General features: G+C 36.6%; 1 pseudogene; it reads left to right on the top strand.

The window, feature by feature from the left end:
• The first annotated feature begins 14,543 nt into the window (after nucleotides 1-14,543).
• Nucleotides 14,544-15,894, top strand: LOC141513839 (major facilitator superfamily domain-containing protein 3 pseudogene; annotated as a pseudogene).
• The last annotated feature ends 1,009 nt before the right edge of the window (nucleotides 15,895-16,903 follow it).

Genomic DNA, 16,903 nt, shown 5'->3' with positions numbered 1-16,903 from the left:
TATTCCCACTTGGGTATAAAAATCTACCCTAATCTACAGGGAAGGAGGGGACTAGGAAAATGAAAGATAAGGGAAGAAGGGTCTGATAAATGGGAAAGTAAAGTTATAAGTGAAAATAAACTGAAAGTTAAACTTTTAAAGAAATTCAAAGGGGGAAGGTGGTAAAATTTTGGTGAGGAAGAATAAGAAAAAAGGAAAGAGAAAAATATAAATGGAGAAAGATAGCATAAAGGGAAATATTAAATTAGCAATCTTAACTATAAATGTAAATCGGATGAACTGTCCCATAAAACAGACGTAGATAGCAGAATAGATTTAAAACCAGAATCTACAATATGTGGTTTACAAGAAACACATTTGAAGCAGAGAGAGCATTATATCATTAATAAAGATGTATGTACCTAGTGGTATAGAATCCAAATACCTAGAGGAAAATTTGAGTGAATTACAAGGAGACATAGACAACAAAACTTTAATAATAGGAAACCTAAATCTCTCTCACTCAGAAATAAATAAATCTAATAACAAAATAAACAAGAAGGAACTTAATAAGGTGAATGAAATCTTAGAAAACTTATATATGACAGACCACTGGAGAAAACTTAATGGTAAAGAAAAGAATAAACCATTGTCTTGGCAGTAAATGGCACCTATATCCAAACTGACCATGTACTAGGGCACAAAAACCTTAGAATCAAAAAGAGAGAGGCAGAAATAATAAATACAGACTTCTCAGACCATGATGCAACAAAAATTACATGTAATAAAGGGACATGGAAAGATAAAACAAGAACTAGTTGGAAATTAAATAACTTTATCTTAAATAATAGGTGGATTAAATGACAAATAATAGAAAAAATCAATAATCATACTCAAGAAAAAAAAATAATAATAATGATAATCCTAAAATTTATGGGATATAGCTAAGGCAGTTTTGAGGAGACTTTATATCTGTAAATGCCTATATGAATAAAATGGAGAAAGAGGAGATCAATAAATTGGGTATGCTGCTTAAATAGCTAGGAAAAGAACAGATTAAAGATCCCCAGTTAAATTCCAAATTAGCAATTCTGAAAATCAAGAAAGAGATTAATAAAATTGAAAGCAAGAAAACCATTGATCTCATAAACAATACTAAGAGCCAGTTTTATGAAAAAGTCAATAAACCGGACAAATCTTTGGTTAATCTGATTTAAAAAAAAAAAGAAACAAGAGAACCAAATTACCAGGGTGAAAAAATGAAAAGAGTGAATTAATCACCAATGAGGAGGAAATTAAAGGGAGAATTCAGAGCTACTTTGACAAACTATATGCCAACAAATTGTATAACCTGAGTGAAATGGATGAATATTTACAAAAATATAAACTATCCAGATTAACAGAAGTAAATAACTTAAATAACCCCATTTCAGAAAAAGAAATTAAAGAAACCATCAATAAACTTCCTAAGAAAATGTCTTCAGGTTCATATGGATTTATAAGTGAATTCTACCAAACATTTAAGGAATAATTAATTCCTATTGTTCATAAACTATTTTTAAAAATAAGAAAGGAAGAAGTTCTGCCAAACTCCTTCTATGATACCAACATGGTACTTATATCTAAACCAGGAAGAACCAAAACATACAAAGAAAATTATAGTTCAATCTCCCTAATGAATATTGATGCAAAAAGCTTAAATAAAATTTAAGTAATGAGACTACAGCAAGTTATTACTAGGATAATACAGATTTATACCAGGTAGGCTGGGATGGTTCAACATAAAGAAAACACTCAACATAATTTAACATATCAAAAGCAAAACCCACAGAAATCAAATGATATAATAGATGCTGAAAAAGTCTTTGATAAAATTACATCCATTCCTATTAAAACACTAGAAAGTTTAGGAATAAATGGAGTTTTCCTTATAATAATAAAAATAGTATCTATTTAAAACCATCAACAAATATTAATTGTAAAGGAAATAAACTCAGAGCATTTTCAATAAATTCAGGGGTGAAACAAGGATGCCCATTATCACCATTACTATTCAATATAGTATTAGGAATGCTAACTGTAGCAATAAGAGAAGAAAAAGAAATTAAAGAAATAAGAATTGGCAATGAAGAATCAAAATTTTCACTCTTTGCAGATGATATGATGGTATATTTAGTGAACCTGAGAAAATCATCTAAAAAATTCCTTGAAACAATTAACAAATTCAGCAAAGTATCAGGATATAAAATAAACCCACATAAATCACCAACATTTCTATATATGAACAACAAAGCACAAGAGCAAGAGATAGAAAGGGAAATTCCATTTAAATTAATTATAGACAACATAAAAAACTTGGGAATCTACCTGCCAAAACAAACCCAGGAACTATATGAGCACAATTATAAAGTACTTCTCACACAAATAAAGTCATCTAATAATTGGAAAAAATATCCAAAGCTCATGGTTAGGTTGATTCAGTTCCATATCAATGTAACTCCCAAATAACTACTTTACTGAGCTAGGAAAAAAATGGTAATAAAAAATCATCTGGAACAAGAAAAGGGCATGCATTGAAAGAGAACTGAAGAAAAAAAAATATAAAGGAAGGTGGACTAGCTCTACAAGATCCAAAAATAGACCATAAAGCTTCAGTCATCAAAACTGCCTGGTACTTGTAAAAAAAAAATAAGTAATGGATCAGTGGATCAGGATAGGTTCAAAAGAAATGGTTGTAAATTACTATAGCAATCAACTATTTGACAAACCCAAAGATATCAGCCTCTTGGGAAAACCGGAAAATAATATAGCAAAAACTAGGTAGAGATCCACATCAAATTCCCTATTCTAAAAATAAGATCAAAACGGGTACAGGATTTAGACATAAAGAGCAAAACCAAAGATAAATTAATAGACCAAGAAATGCTCTAACAGACCTATGAATAGGGGATAAATGTATGACAAAACAAGAATTAGAACACATTATCAATGGTAAAATGAATTATTTTGACTCTCTTAAATTTAAAAAAGTTTTGCACTAATAAAATCGGTGCTGCCAAAATTAGAAGGAAAGCAGAAATCTGGGAAGCAATCATAACAACTAGGAGTTCTGATAAAAGTCTTATTTCTAAAAATATAGAAAATTACTTCAAATTTATAAGGTCACAAGTCATTCCCCAATTGATGAATTTTCAAAGAATATGAACAGTTTTCAAATGAATTAAAGCTGTATATAATCATAAGAAAAAATGTTACAAATCATTATTGATTAGAAAAATGCAAATTAAAACATCAATGAGGTATCATCTCCCACCTATTAGATTGGCCAAGATGAGAAAAAAGGGAAAATGGGGGAGTCTTTTGGGTGGAGCCAATATCTGTTCCAAGGGTCTTGCCCAACCAAAGATAAATGAAGCCTCTACTCTGACACACTACAGATCTCACCAAGAAAAAGAGAAGTTTCAAAGATGTTTTCAACTGTAAACATCATGGCAGATCATCTGTGAAGGTCTGTCACTTTGGGGGGGGGGGGGGAAGTAAAGTCCCAGAGGCAGGAGAGTGGGGAAAGGAAACAGGAGGCTTTAAGTCACAGTACAATCCAAAACCTGACAGTTTAAGAATAAAAGAGGTCCTAGCAGCTAAATAGCAAGCCAGCATGGAGCATCCCAACCCTAGACAAACTCTGAACCCTGAGAACACCAGGGTAAAAGACAGGACTAGGTTGGGAACAACCCTCTGCTAAGACAGAACCTGGACATTAAGGAGGAAACAAACCTCTGCAAAGGCACGCCCTGGTCTGCATAAGCAACATCTTGGCTGAGTGGAATATTCCATCTTAAGAGTTAATATTCCTAGTGAAGTCCTCTCAGGGTTAAAAACCATTAAAACAAAGACAGACTATTACTCTTAGACTATCTTAGAAGAGGGAGAGAAGCCTTGAATTCCCAGTCAGACACCCTCCCAATTCTGCTAGCAAGAGAAATGGTGGGATACTTCCAGAGAAGAGAACTTGCAATCTTAGTTAGCCAGCTGTTTGATATTGGACTGTGAGAACAGTAGCCTGCCTTTTCTTGTTTGATAAGTGCTAAACTAAGACCTGCATACTCAGACATTAATTCATTTAATAGAAGGTCATTAGAAATCTTCTTCTGATCACCATCTGGATGGTGAGGTAATATTTTATGAAAACATTTTATTCTCTTTGTTGCTGGGCAGATGTTTCAAATAAAAATTCTAACTCTGAAAACCTTAACAAATCAGGTTGGAAGAGAGGGGTCTAGGGAGGGGCAAATCATGTTAGGCCATATAATATTGCTTGACTGTCACCTCAGGGAAGCTCCTTGATTTTTACTACCTTTGTGAGACTTGGGGTTGCCCTTTTCCCAAGAAAAACCAAAATAAACTTTCCTTTTTGCTCAGAGGAGTCTCTGTATTTTTTTAAGTGGATTTTTCTCCCACATGTTGGCCAATAACAAGCCAAGGATCAGACCCCTCCTCCAAATAAAAGCTCAGATCTATACTCCATATACCCCAAAAATGAACAAAAAAGCTAAAAATGTGCTCACTATAGAAAAATACTTCACAGATAAAGACGACAGCAATGCTATCTCTGAGGAAGAAAGCACTGAAAAATTACGCACAGGAGAAGTATCAAAACAGTCTATAAATTGGACTCAAATACAAAAGTTCATCAAAGAGCTTAAAAATAATTTAAAAACCAAAGAAGAGAGGAAGAGAAAAAATGGAAAAAAGAAATGAAAGCCATGCAGGAAAATATGGATTGCTGCCCACAGAGATCAACGCCTTTAAAAGTAAAAATAACCAACTGTTAAAGGAAATAGAAGATAATTGAAGAAGAAGCTAAAATCCTAAAAAATTAGAATTGAACAGTTAGAAACTTGGGAAAACTGTCCAAATCTATTAGAATAAGATAACAATATAGGTGTTGAAAAACTCCACAGAACCTCTGCAGAAATAGACCCCAGGATAAAAACTCCAAGGGCTGTAATAGCCAAATTTCAGGACCCTCAAAAAAAAAAAGAGAAAATATTGCAAACAGCAAGAAGAAAACAGTTCAAATAGAAAGGGAACACAATCAAGTTAACACTGAACCTATCAGCCTTAACATTGAAGGCTCAGAAGAACTGGAATAACATAATTGAGAGAGCTAAGGACTGAGGATTACAACCCAAAATGTACTACCTTGCAAAATTCAGCATATACTTTCAGGGAAAAAGATGGATGTTCATTGAAATACAGGACTTTCAGAACTTCCTGACACAAAGACCAGAACTAAACAGAGAATTAAATCACCAAATACATGACTGAAGAGTTACATTAAAAAAAAGGTAAATGAAAAAAGGGGACTGAAGAAACGAAATTGTTTTAAACAAATGTTGGTCCCTAAAAGGGAAGAAATAAGATTTCAATTCTTTAGAATTTTACTTCTCTGAGGAAAATTAGAAGGTAGAGCATAATTGAAGAGAATGAACCCAAAGGATAAGGATATACTTTGGGTCTTATCTCTTAATTGAAGAGGTTCAAGATCACATCACTATGTTTGAGACAAAAAGCCCTGAACAAAAAGAGCAGGAGTGTTAACTCAACTTAAGTGTCTAATTATACTATGACTCACTTTAATCACAAGTGCTAAGCACCTAGTCTAATGAGGGCATCATAAACTGAAAGGACCTGAGATAGTATTTTTCTTACTTATAATCTTTGTAAAGGTCTCAGTGAGACCTCCAAAGCCTCCTGGTACTTAAAGATCTTCAAGATTCTTATAATTAGATCAGCATCTGGTGCTTCACTTAACAAGGGTTAAATACCTTGGGGTGGGGGTGGGGGGAGGGAGAGACAATTGACCCTGGAAATTGAGGGGATGCTCATCAATTGGGGAATGGCTAAACAAGTGATGTTGCATGAATACTATGGAATATAATTGTTCTATAAGAAACCATAAATGGTTGGACTCTAAAGACACTTGGAATGACATGGGATCTGATGCTTAATGAAGGAAGTAGAGTCAAGAGAACAATGTACACATCAACATCATTATGAGATGAATAACCTTGATGGGAACAGCTCCTCTTGACAGTCCAGAGACCCTGGACAACTGTATTAGACTGGTTACGGACTATATTATCCCCAACCAGAGGAAGAAAAACAAAACAAAACAAAACAGAAAAAAAAACACTCCTACCGAATTGAATGAACACTTTAAAAAGAGTGTCACTTATATATCTCTTCTCCTTAATCCTAATTCCTCATGCCAAAAATTAATAATTTGGAAATATGTTTAACAAAAGATGTATGTAAAATGCTAACCTGACTGTTCCCTACTGAGGGGGTGGGAGGTGGGAACTAAGGGTGGAGGGAAATTTTGTAACTTGGAAATATGCATGTACAAATTGATGAAAATTTAAAAATATAAATTTTTAAAAAGGGGAAAATGATCAATGTTGAAGAGGATGTGGGAGCATTGGGACATTGATGCTTTGCTGGTGGAGTTGTGAAGGGATCCAACCTTTCTGGTGAGTAATACGGAACTATACCCAAAGAGCAATAAAACTGTTCATACCCTTCGACCCAGCTATTCCAATTCTAGGTCTATTTCTAGAAGAAATTATTAAAAATGGGACAAGTCCTACATGTTCCAAAATATTCATAGCAGTTCTTTTTGTAGTGGCAAAGAACTGGAAATTGAGGGAATGCCTATTAATTGGAGGATGGCTAAACAAGTTATGGTATGAATATTATGGAATACCATTGTAAACATAAATGATTGAATTCTAGAGAAACATAGTATGACTTACAGTAACTGATGTTGAGCAAAGGGAGCAAAACCAAGAGAACAATGTGCACATGAACAACAATATTGTGAGATGAACAACCTTAATGGAAGCATTTCCTCTCAGCAGTTCAGAGAGCTACAACAACCATATTAGACCAATTATGGACAATATTATTCCCATCAAGAGGAAGAAAAACAAAACACACACACACACACACACACACACACACACACACACACACACACATACACAGACAAACAAAACAACCCTTCAGAATCTGATGAGCACTGTATTAAAATTATCTCATATATATATATATATATATATATACATATATATACACATATCTTTCCCTTAATCCTAATTCTTCGTACAGATAATAACTAATCTGTGAACATGTTTATCAAAAATATGTATATACAATGCTAACCTTGCTTTTTGCCACTGAGGGGAGGGGAGTGAGAAGGGAGAGTGGAAGGAAATTTTGTAACTTAAAAATATATATGTGTATATGGATGAAAATAAATAAAATAAAATAAAACCTCTATTATTTAACTTCTATATGCCCAGCACTATGCTGCATGTTGGAGATTCAAAGAGGCAAAAGTATAGCCCTTGTCTTTAAGCAACTTAAAGTCTACAGACAGGGGGCAGCTAGGTGGTGTAGTGGATAAAGCCCCGGCCCTGGAGTCAGGAGTACCTGGGTTCAAATCTGGTCTCAGACACTTAATAATTACCTAGCTGTGTGGCCTTGGGCAAGCCACTTAACCCCATTAGCCTTTCCAAAAAAAAATCTGCAGAGAGTATGCAAACAAAAATAGAGAATGCAAGTTATATGCAGGATGTTTGTTGTTGTTTTTGAGTCATTTTCAGACATGTTCAACTCCTTATGTTCCATTTTGGGTTTTACTGAACTGATCTACCATTTTCTTCTCTAGCTCATTTTGCAAAAAAAAGAAACTGAAGCAAACAAAGTTAAATGACTTGCCCAGTTAGCTATTGTCTGTAGTCAAATTTGATCTCAGGGAGATGATTTTCTCCAACTCGTAGTTGATATAGATAGATAGATAGATAGATAGATAGATAGATAGATAGATAGATAGATAGATGATAGATAAAAATATAGATATAGCTCTTATATATTATCTCTCTCTATATATATATGTATAACTCATCTCTCTCTCTCTCTCTCTCTCTCTCTCTATATATATATATATATATATATATATATGTAAATGTTGATTGTTCCATTGAACCACCCACTTTTCCTGGACATATTTTATACATCCCCCTCTATACTTGTCTTTGGCAATTGAGAGTGCCATTGACCTCTTTTATTAAAATACTAGCATTATTAATAAAATTATTAATTATCCAGAAATTATGTTTTTTCAATTTTTTAAACACCACAATATCCATTTTAAAACTGAAGAAACTGAGGCAGACAGACTAAGTGACTTGCCCTGGGACACACAGGTATTAAGTATCTGAGTTTTGATTTGTAATCAGGTTTCCTTACTCTAGGACCAGAGCTTGATACACTGTGTCACCTAAGTATAATAGCGTATGTAAGGAATATTCACTTTGTGGAGTCTTTTTAGATGGTTTATTTAGGGTAAGAAAATAACTTGCAGTATGAAGTGGAAGAAGCAGGAATTAATCTGTTTTTATCTTAAGGTATTTTTCTCTTCCAGAAATTTTTTGAATGCAGCTTATATTAATTTGGTAAGTAACAACCTGAATTAGAATTGAGTAATTATCTTTAATGTCCTATTTCTAATAGATGTGTTAGAGAAGAATAGCAAAAAAACATTTACCTATGTTCTTGTCTGTTCATGTAATACTAGCAAAAATAGACTTACTTATACTTCCCCACTTACATCCAGCTGAGAGAATATTTTAGTGAAGTTGACAGTGCCTACAATTCAACATTAGCTTAATTAGGTCCTCTTTGTTTTCATTGCTTCCACTTAATTTTAATAATTCATCAATTCCTCTTCTGTGGAGAAGAGAACCCATTGGTAAGCTGTAATAACCTGACTCATCCTCAATCTCTTGTAAATTATAGAAGAAAATATTTTTAGTTCCTAATGATGCTTTGGCTCTCTCATTTCCCTCTGATTTAATTTCACAGGAATATGTAATACTGGAGTCAGAAAGGACCCCAGACACATTAGCCCATTCCCCTCAAGGAAAGAGGTTCAATGAGGGAAAATAACTAAAATAATTCCAGGTAAAAATGCTCCTACCCTATTTAATAACAAATATATATAGATATATTTAAATATAAATCTAGCAAAAATATTCTGGCACAGAAAAACCTCCAAATTGCTGGCTGTTTCTCAAAGGAAAAAAGATAAGGACATTGAATATTTTTGTTAACTTTTGTCTACCTTAAGAGCAAATTTTATGTTGGTTTGATGATGACCTTAAGTCAGTGTGTTAATCCATGAAAGAATTTCATGTTTTGCTCTGTTGGATGAAATATAAGATTAGAAAATTCCACGAGAATTGTGAAACGTAGGATCCAATAAACTTATTACTCATTTAATAGAAAGGTAGCATATATAGAAGACTCTCCTTGGAATCAAGAACACCTGAATACAAGGCTTGTCTCTGACACTAAATGTGGGACCAGTGGCAAGTTAATTAACCTTTCTGTGCTTCCAGGAAATTAACTATAAATTACAGAAGAAGTTCTAAGCTCTGGAATGATTTTTTGACAATAGAAATATTTCATACTGAAAATTCCAGTTCCAAATTCTCTTAGTCCACCCTGCCATCATTATCAACACCACCACACATATGCACATACACACACACACACACACACACACACACATGCACACACACAAACGTCCACATTTATACACACTATGACCTAATAGTAGCAGATCTTTAAAGCAAAAATTCATTAAATTGATAATGGAAAATATTTATTTTTAAGTAATTTGCTATTTGTGTTTCCTCTTGAGAATGTGAAGCTAAAGGTGATCTGAGGAATTGAAGCATAACTTCCAGAATAGTTTAGAAATAGTAATATTTTGCCTGTCTTAGTCTGAACATAGATCTATTTTAGAAGAGTTAGTATCAGATATTGTCTGATTTTTCACCTGAAGTATTCAAAAATACAAAGCAGAGAGTCAGGATTCTGAAGCATATTAGTATTTGCTTTATCTTCCACATCATTTTGATAATTTTTTGCCAAAAACTCAAACTGTTTGACTTCCTTTTTTAAGAACAGATTAATGGTCTTACTGGCCATTAATTTGTGTTATAACAAGGAACTGTATCTAATACAGTAAAATTTCTTTTTATGTGCTTAGTCATCTTCTCCTTCCATCCCACCTACCATTTTTGATTTCTTGCAGCTTGCAATTTATTGAGTATTTCCAAAATACACCAGAAATTTTATGACTTGGTCACTTTAGTCAAAGCTATATTTATTAAGTAAGGCTACATAGTTTGGGGAATGATAATTGGGCTATAAGTCAGCCTTTGTCACATCACTCCTCTGTATGTCAGTTTATTTTAAATATGATCATCATAATAGTGGGAAGAAAGCCAACCTAAGGTATATATTTTTTAATCTCAAAGATTTTTTTATCCATTGAGAACTTACCTTAGTTGTTTTGTCCATAGCAAGTTATTTATATCACCTTAAGTTAGGCTCAGAAATTTGAAGTTATAAACTTGCCCGAAATGTTATATATCAATGTCAATAATATCTCACATTTAACCAAAGTGCTACAGTTTGCCAAGTATTTCCCTTGCATCTATGAGTCAAGTTTTATTATATTTATCTTGTAATTGAACTAGCTAATCGGAAAGAAGTGGAATTGTGGCAATGGTACTAAACCTTGAAACAGTGACAGATGGTCTGGATTCCAACCTTACCTTAGTTGCCTACTAGCTATATGAGTATGGGTAGGTCATTTAACTTTTCTGGCTTTAAGTTTCCTCTTCTGAAAATGGAATCAGTATTACTGGCAGTATACATCACACAGGATTATTATAAAGCTCAAATGAGAACAGGGATATGTGCTTTTAGAGCTATATATGCAATTATTAATATGTAAATATTGGCATTATATAGAAGTTGATTATTATATAGTTCATACATGATAGGAAATATTATATGTCATATATCACATATAGTATACAATATATTGTATTTCATTATCTATGTGTAAGCATTATTATTATGAAATTGAGAATGAAACAGTTTAGGTGACTGTCCCCATGGTCACAAATCTAGCAAATATTAGAGTCAGAACTAATTTAAATCCTACTCATGATATTGCATGACCTTATTAAATTCATTTCATCCACCCAAGACCAGTCTGACTTACAGTGGGAATGAATACTGCACACACACACACACACACACACACACACACACACACAGACACATACATTTATATATGTATATGGCTATTTATAATAATTATAGCTTTTGTATAAGTATTTGGGAGAAAAGAGAAAGGAAATAATAAAAGTTAGTTTAATAGGTGATTTATCAATCAACATGTCTATTTGAGTACTTTATTGCTATGTAGAAAATAGAAGTAATTCAATTCATAAATCATTATTTATTGAGCAACAATAAATTCCCAGCAACTAACTAGTTCTTGAGGGAGATAAGGGGGGAGGGGGAAGTATTAAGAATGATCACTTGTCTTAATGAACTAATCATGGACCTGAGAAAATAAGATAAGCCAGACTTCAGCAATTAAGTACTAGCACTCTTAGCAGTATGCAAAAAAGGTCAAAGAGAAGGAATCCTTCCCATGATCATGGAAATATAAGTACAAGCCCAGAGACATAATTGAACTCTATGTGTGGAGAGAAGAATGAGTTGGTGTTTTCCAGGTTAGAATAAAGTTGAATGAAGAAAAATAGTGAGAAATGAAGACTCAGAGAAACTCAATTGCTCCTTTTTTTTAAGTGGAATCCTGTAAAACAGCAGTGATGAAGTCAACTATGTTAATGAACAAAAGGTAGGAAACATTTACTTTCTTTAAAAAACATTTTTTTAAGGCAAGGCCCTTTAATGAAGGCCCTAATCCTATTACATCATTGAATTGTGAAACAAGCCCAGGATTCCCTAAGGCTGTATTAGCAGATCATAAATTATGTCAAGTCTTCTCATGTTGGGAAGAGTTTCTTGCATAGGTGTGTCATGGAAACAGATTGCAACTGCTTTATGAGATCCAACCTAGAACCTCCTCAAAATAATGATGAAAAGATAGATAATGCTGTTTTAGTCAAGTTTTTGTTGTTTAGTCTGACTCTTCATGACCTGTTCTGGAGTTTTCCTGGCAAAGTTTGTGTAGTGATCTGACATTTCCTTCTTCAGGTCATATTACAAATGAGGAAACTGAGGCAAATAGTGTTAAGTGACTTGTTTAGGGTCACACACCTAGTGTCTGAGGTTATATTTGAACTCAGGAAGAGCAGTCATCCTGATTTCAAGCCTAGTCCTCTACAGAGATCACCATCAACCTGCATTTTCAGCTAAAGCAATTTTCAAAAAGATGCTCCAATTGGGCAAGATTTATGATTTTTCTAGATCAAGGGAGGATGCATCACAATAAAAAGGGTGTGTAAGAGAGATATTCTTGAAAGGGTGTCAAATTAAGGAATAAGAAAGCAATGTAGAAAATAGATATAAAGTAGAGAAGTGTGGAGGGATTGTTGCTTTCAGGAAATGTTATTAAAATGAGAAATAAATGCAAAACAAATATACAAATATCTATGAATATGTGTATCTATGTATATAATATAAATGTGTGTGAATATAATCTGTATATTTCTAGATAGATAGATATGATAGATATAGATAGATACATACATACATATACATATACATGCATAATACATACATACTTATATATCTCCATGCTTAGTTATAGCTGTCTGGGGAAGAGGAAGAGAAGAAAATAAACAGTGCACAATAGAGAACAGAAGAAAATCTACAAGAAAGCAAAGAAAAGATGGACAATTTTGAGCACAATTTGCACTATTTATTACATAGCTTTCTTGTAATAGAAATTTATTACTTCATATTATGAATATTCTATTGTTTTACTTTTCACCTGGCAATTTTTTTTCTTATTTTTCATTAAAGTTTAAAATAAAAATACATCAAAAAAGGCAGAATTATAAAATTCATGAAAAAAATTTATGAAAATAAAAGAACAAGCAGGGTTCCAAAGAAAAGATACAAGAGGAGACTCTTCCGTCTCCTCTGCGTTGTAGAGATAGGGAATGGGTCCAAGACTAATAAAATATATTGCATGTATTTTCAGATTTTTTTCAATGAATTAATCAATTTTGCTCCTTTCTTTTCATTTTTTTTTTATTTAAAATATTTAAGCAAAACAAGATGGTCTTCTGGAAGGAAATGGGAGAAAACACTAGAGATAATTTTAATCATATAAAAATCATTAAAATCTTTATAAATAAATCCCAAACATGACTACTTATCTTACAAATTGATTTTAAAATCCAAGTATAATACTTTACCTTTTTCTTACTGAATTTCAGCTCCAACTTAGTCCAAGACTCTAGGATATCAAGTAAGTTATTCCTCTATCTATCTTTGGGTTATCTGCAAATAGAGTGGGCATGGCACGGATACCTTCATCTGAGTCACTGATTTAATAAGCACAGGATCAAGAACAGATATCTGGCATATGCTAATGGAGGTCTCTTACCACCTTGACATTGACACTTTAATAATTACTCTTTCAGTCAGATCATACAATCAGTTCTGAATATATAAAACTATAAAATCATTCAGTCCATATCTCCCTCTTCTTCACAAGAATAACATAGGATATTTTGTAAAAAGTTTTGTAAAAGTCTGGATAAACTACATTCTCAGTATTCTCTTCATCTGCTATGTCATTTAAAAAAATGGGATTAGTGTGGAATGATATATTATATACCTCCTCTTTGTGATCACAGTTATCTACTCTAAAAGTTCACCAACCATCTCTTTATCCTAGAATTATTCCCAAAATAGAAGCAAAGTATATCAAAATTTTTCCCTTTTTCCCCATTTTTTAAAAAATTGGAATAGCATTTGCCCTTATCCAGTCTTAGGGTAGCTGTCATGTTTTCCATGAACATAAAACAATAGCAGCAGCAACAACAACAACAACAAAAAAAAACTGATTGTCTCAGCAATTGTATATGCACCTTCTTCCAATACCCAAGAATATAGTCCTTCTAAAGTAGGCAGCTTCAATTAATCAAAGAAATTGGGTACTGTCTTGCTATCACTCTATTTGTCTTGGGTGTAATGTCTTTTTAGTCACTTTTTCTTCATTTCCTGTTTAACAATTATTGTCTTCTTCAGAGAAAATTAGAAAATAGAAACTGATAATTTTTTAAAGTATAATAATCCTTTCCAGTCTCAAGCAAAGGGGACTATGAAAAAAATCATTTTTTCTCTCCTAATAGTTTTACAAGTTAGTACCATTCTTATTTTTCACTATTTGTTACATAGCCTAGGTTCCATTTTTTTCTAAATTGCTTTTAAAAATTCAAGACAGGCCGGGGCTCCCTGCAGCCCCGGAAGGGCCTCGCTGGGCCCAGGCCCTCCGCCGGCCCCGTCTGCGCGGCGCCCCAGCCCACCCCGCCGAGGCCGCCGCGGGGGCACCGGCATGGCAGTTGTGCCAGCCTCCGCCTTTCCTCCTGGAAGCCCGGGCCGCCCCGCAGCCCGTCTCGCGGGGAGCCGCTGACCACGGCCGCGACCCCCGCATGGGCGGCAAGCTGGCGCTGCTGGGCGCGCTGTACCTGGTGCAGGGCCTGCCCCACGGGCTGCAGGCGGGGCTGCGCTCCCACGGCCTGTCGCTGACCCGCGTGGGGCTCACCCGCGCCCTGCACGCGCCCTGGCTGCTGCAGCCGGCCCGGGCCCCGCTGCTGGACCGGCGTGGCTCCCCGCGGGCCTGGCTGGCCCTGACCACGGCGGCTGGGCCTGGTGTGCGCGCTGCTGGCGGCGCTGCCCCCCGAGGCCGGGCCCGGCCCGGGGCTGCCGGCCGGCGCCGCCGCGCTGCTGCTGCTGCTCCACGCGGGGGCCGCGGTGCAGGACGTGGCGCTGGCCGGGCTGGCGGTGCGGCTGCTGGCGCCGGCCGAGCTGGGCCCGGGCAACACGCTGTGGTGGTGGCCTACAAGCTGGGGGCCGCCCTGGCGGGCGGGGGGCTGCTGGCCCTCAGCCCCGGCCTCGGCCGGGGGCCCCCTTCCTCGGGCTGGCCTCGGCCTACGCGCTGGCCGCCGCCCTGGCCTGGGGGCCCCTGCCCTGCGGCTCCCGGCCCCGCAGGCCCCGCAGAGCCCCTGCTGCCCGCCCCGGGGCTTCGGGACCCTCCTGGCCCTGGCCGTGGCGGGGACGCCCTGGACCACCGGCTTTGTCGTCCAATACAAGTTAGGTGAACAGGGTGCCATCAGCCTGTTCCCTCTCTTTCTGCTGGACCAGGGGATGCCTGCTGCGGAAATGGGCCTCTGGAATGGGATGGTAGCAGTGGGCTTCTCCATCATCTCCTCCCTGGGTGGAGTCCTTCTTGGCAGGCACAGGAAGCTCTTGCCTCTCTTGAAGCCCCCTCTGCAGCAGCATATCGGAGCCCTGGCCTTCCAGATGGCTCTGCTTTCCTGTTTCCCTAGCTCCAGCCTGGAGGGACTCGTAAAAAGGGCCGCCTTGGTGAGCCTTGACCCCCAGCACTTTCTGAGTGGAACTGTGACCACCCTCACTTTTGCTCTTATGATGCACCGCAGCCAGCCAGCACATGGCACGATCCAGGCCACTCACTACAGCTTTCTGGCCACACTGGAGCTGCTGGGGAAGTTGCTGCTGACCACAGGGGCTGGAGCTCTGGCAGACGGGCTGGGCCTGGGGCTGTGCTTCACACTCTTTCTTGCCCTTTCCCTGGTAGCCCTACTCAACCTGGACTTGGCTCCCACTCACCTGGGCTGAACAAGAAGAAGATACAAAGGCAACCCATCCTTATTCCCTGCTTCTAATACCCCAAAGTGGGGCTGGGCCCCAGAACCTATTTTCAGTAACATTAAAAACAAATCCAGGAACTTTATTTCCTGCTTTGAAGAATGTCCTTTCACCTTTCAGACAATAAATGGGAGTTGGGGCATGTTTTCAAAAAATAAAAATAAAAAAAATAAAAAAATAAAATTCAAGGCAGTTGATAAGATTTCTGCATATCAAATTAGTCTCTTCAAAAAACCCACTTTCTTCATTATAATTAATTCTGTAGTTCAAAATTTAATTCTCTGATATCTTCAATCTTTCTGGGGCTGGCTTATAATGTTTTCGTCTACTGGATCCTACTCATCTTGTCTTTTAAACTTTTTCCAATTATTTTCTTCAATAGGTCTCTTGCCGTTTTCTCTAATATAGAGAATATGTTATATTGTGTCTATAGTTACTTTTTTTATTTCGCACAAACATCGAAAGAGAATCACTGCCTTTTAGAGTTCAGCCCAGAAACCAGTATCTATAAAATTTTAAAATCATGAAAACTTTGTTTTATTTTTGATTTAAATAAAAGATACTGGATGAAATCTTTTTTCCATCTTGACTCAGAGAATGGAGAATACAAAAAACATTGTCTTTAGACTAAACTGTGATTAAAAAAAAATTAGCTTCCACCCAAGATGGCAGAAAGAAGACAGGCATTGTGTTAAGAGCTCCTAGTTCCCCTCAAAAATAACTTGAAAGAAACCTCTTAACAGAAATTTGATCGACAAAACCAAAAAAGCAAATCTAGGAGAAGAACACCTACCAACAAGGTCTGTCTTGGGACTGTGGGTGAACCTGGAGTGGAGACCAGAGGACCAGTGCAGGGACAGCAGTTGGGGGAAGCAAGAGGACTGGCCTCAGCTGCAGAAGCTTTGGTGCGTGGAAGGTCTGAGAACCAACTTTAGCCAAAGAATCTTTGACCAAGGTAGAAGAGCTCTGGTGAGCCCGTTGGGGAAGGGTGAACTCCAACACAGAACACACCTGGAAAACAAGGAGCTGGGCAAGAGACCTGACTTCCATACATTCAATAGAGTACTCTTCCTAGAAAGAATGGTAAGATCCCACCACCACCCACACCACCACTCCCAATCCC

Source organism: Macrotis lagotis, chromosome 1 (assembly GCF_037893015.1).
Source record: "Macrotis lagotis isolate mMagLag1 chromosome 1, bilby.v1.9.chrom.fasta, whole genome shotgun sequence".
NCBI lineage: Eukaryota > Metazoa > Chordata > Mammalia > Peramelemorphia > Peramelidae > Macrotis > Macrotis lagotis.
Note: the sequence above shows the minus strand (reverse complement) of the source record. Positions and strands in the feature narration are given on the sequence as shown.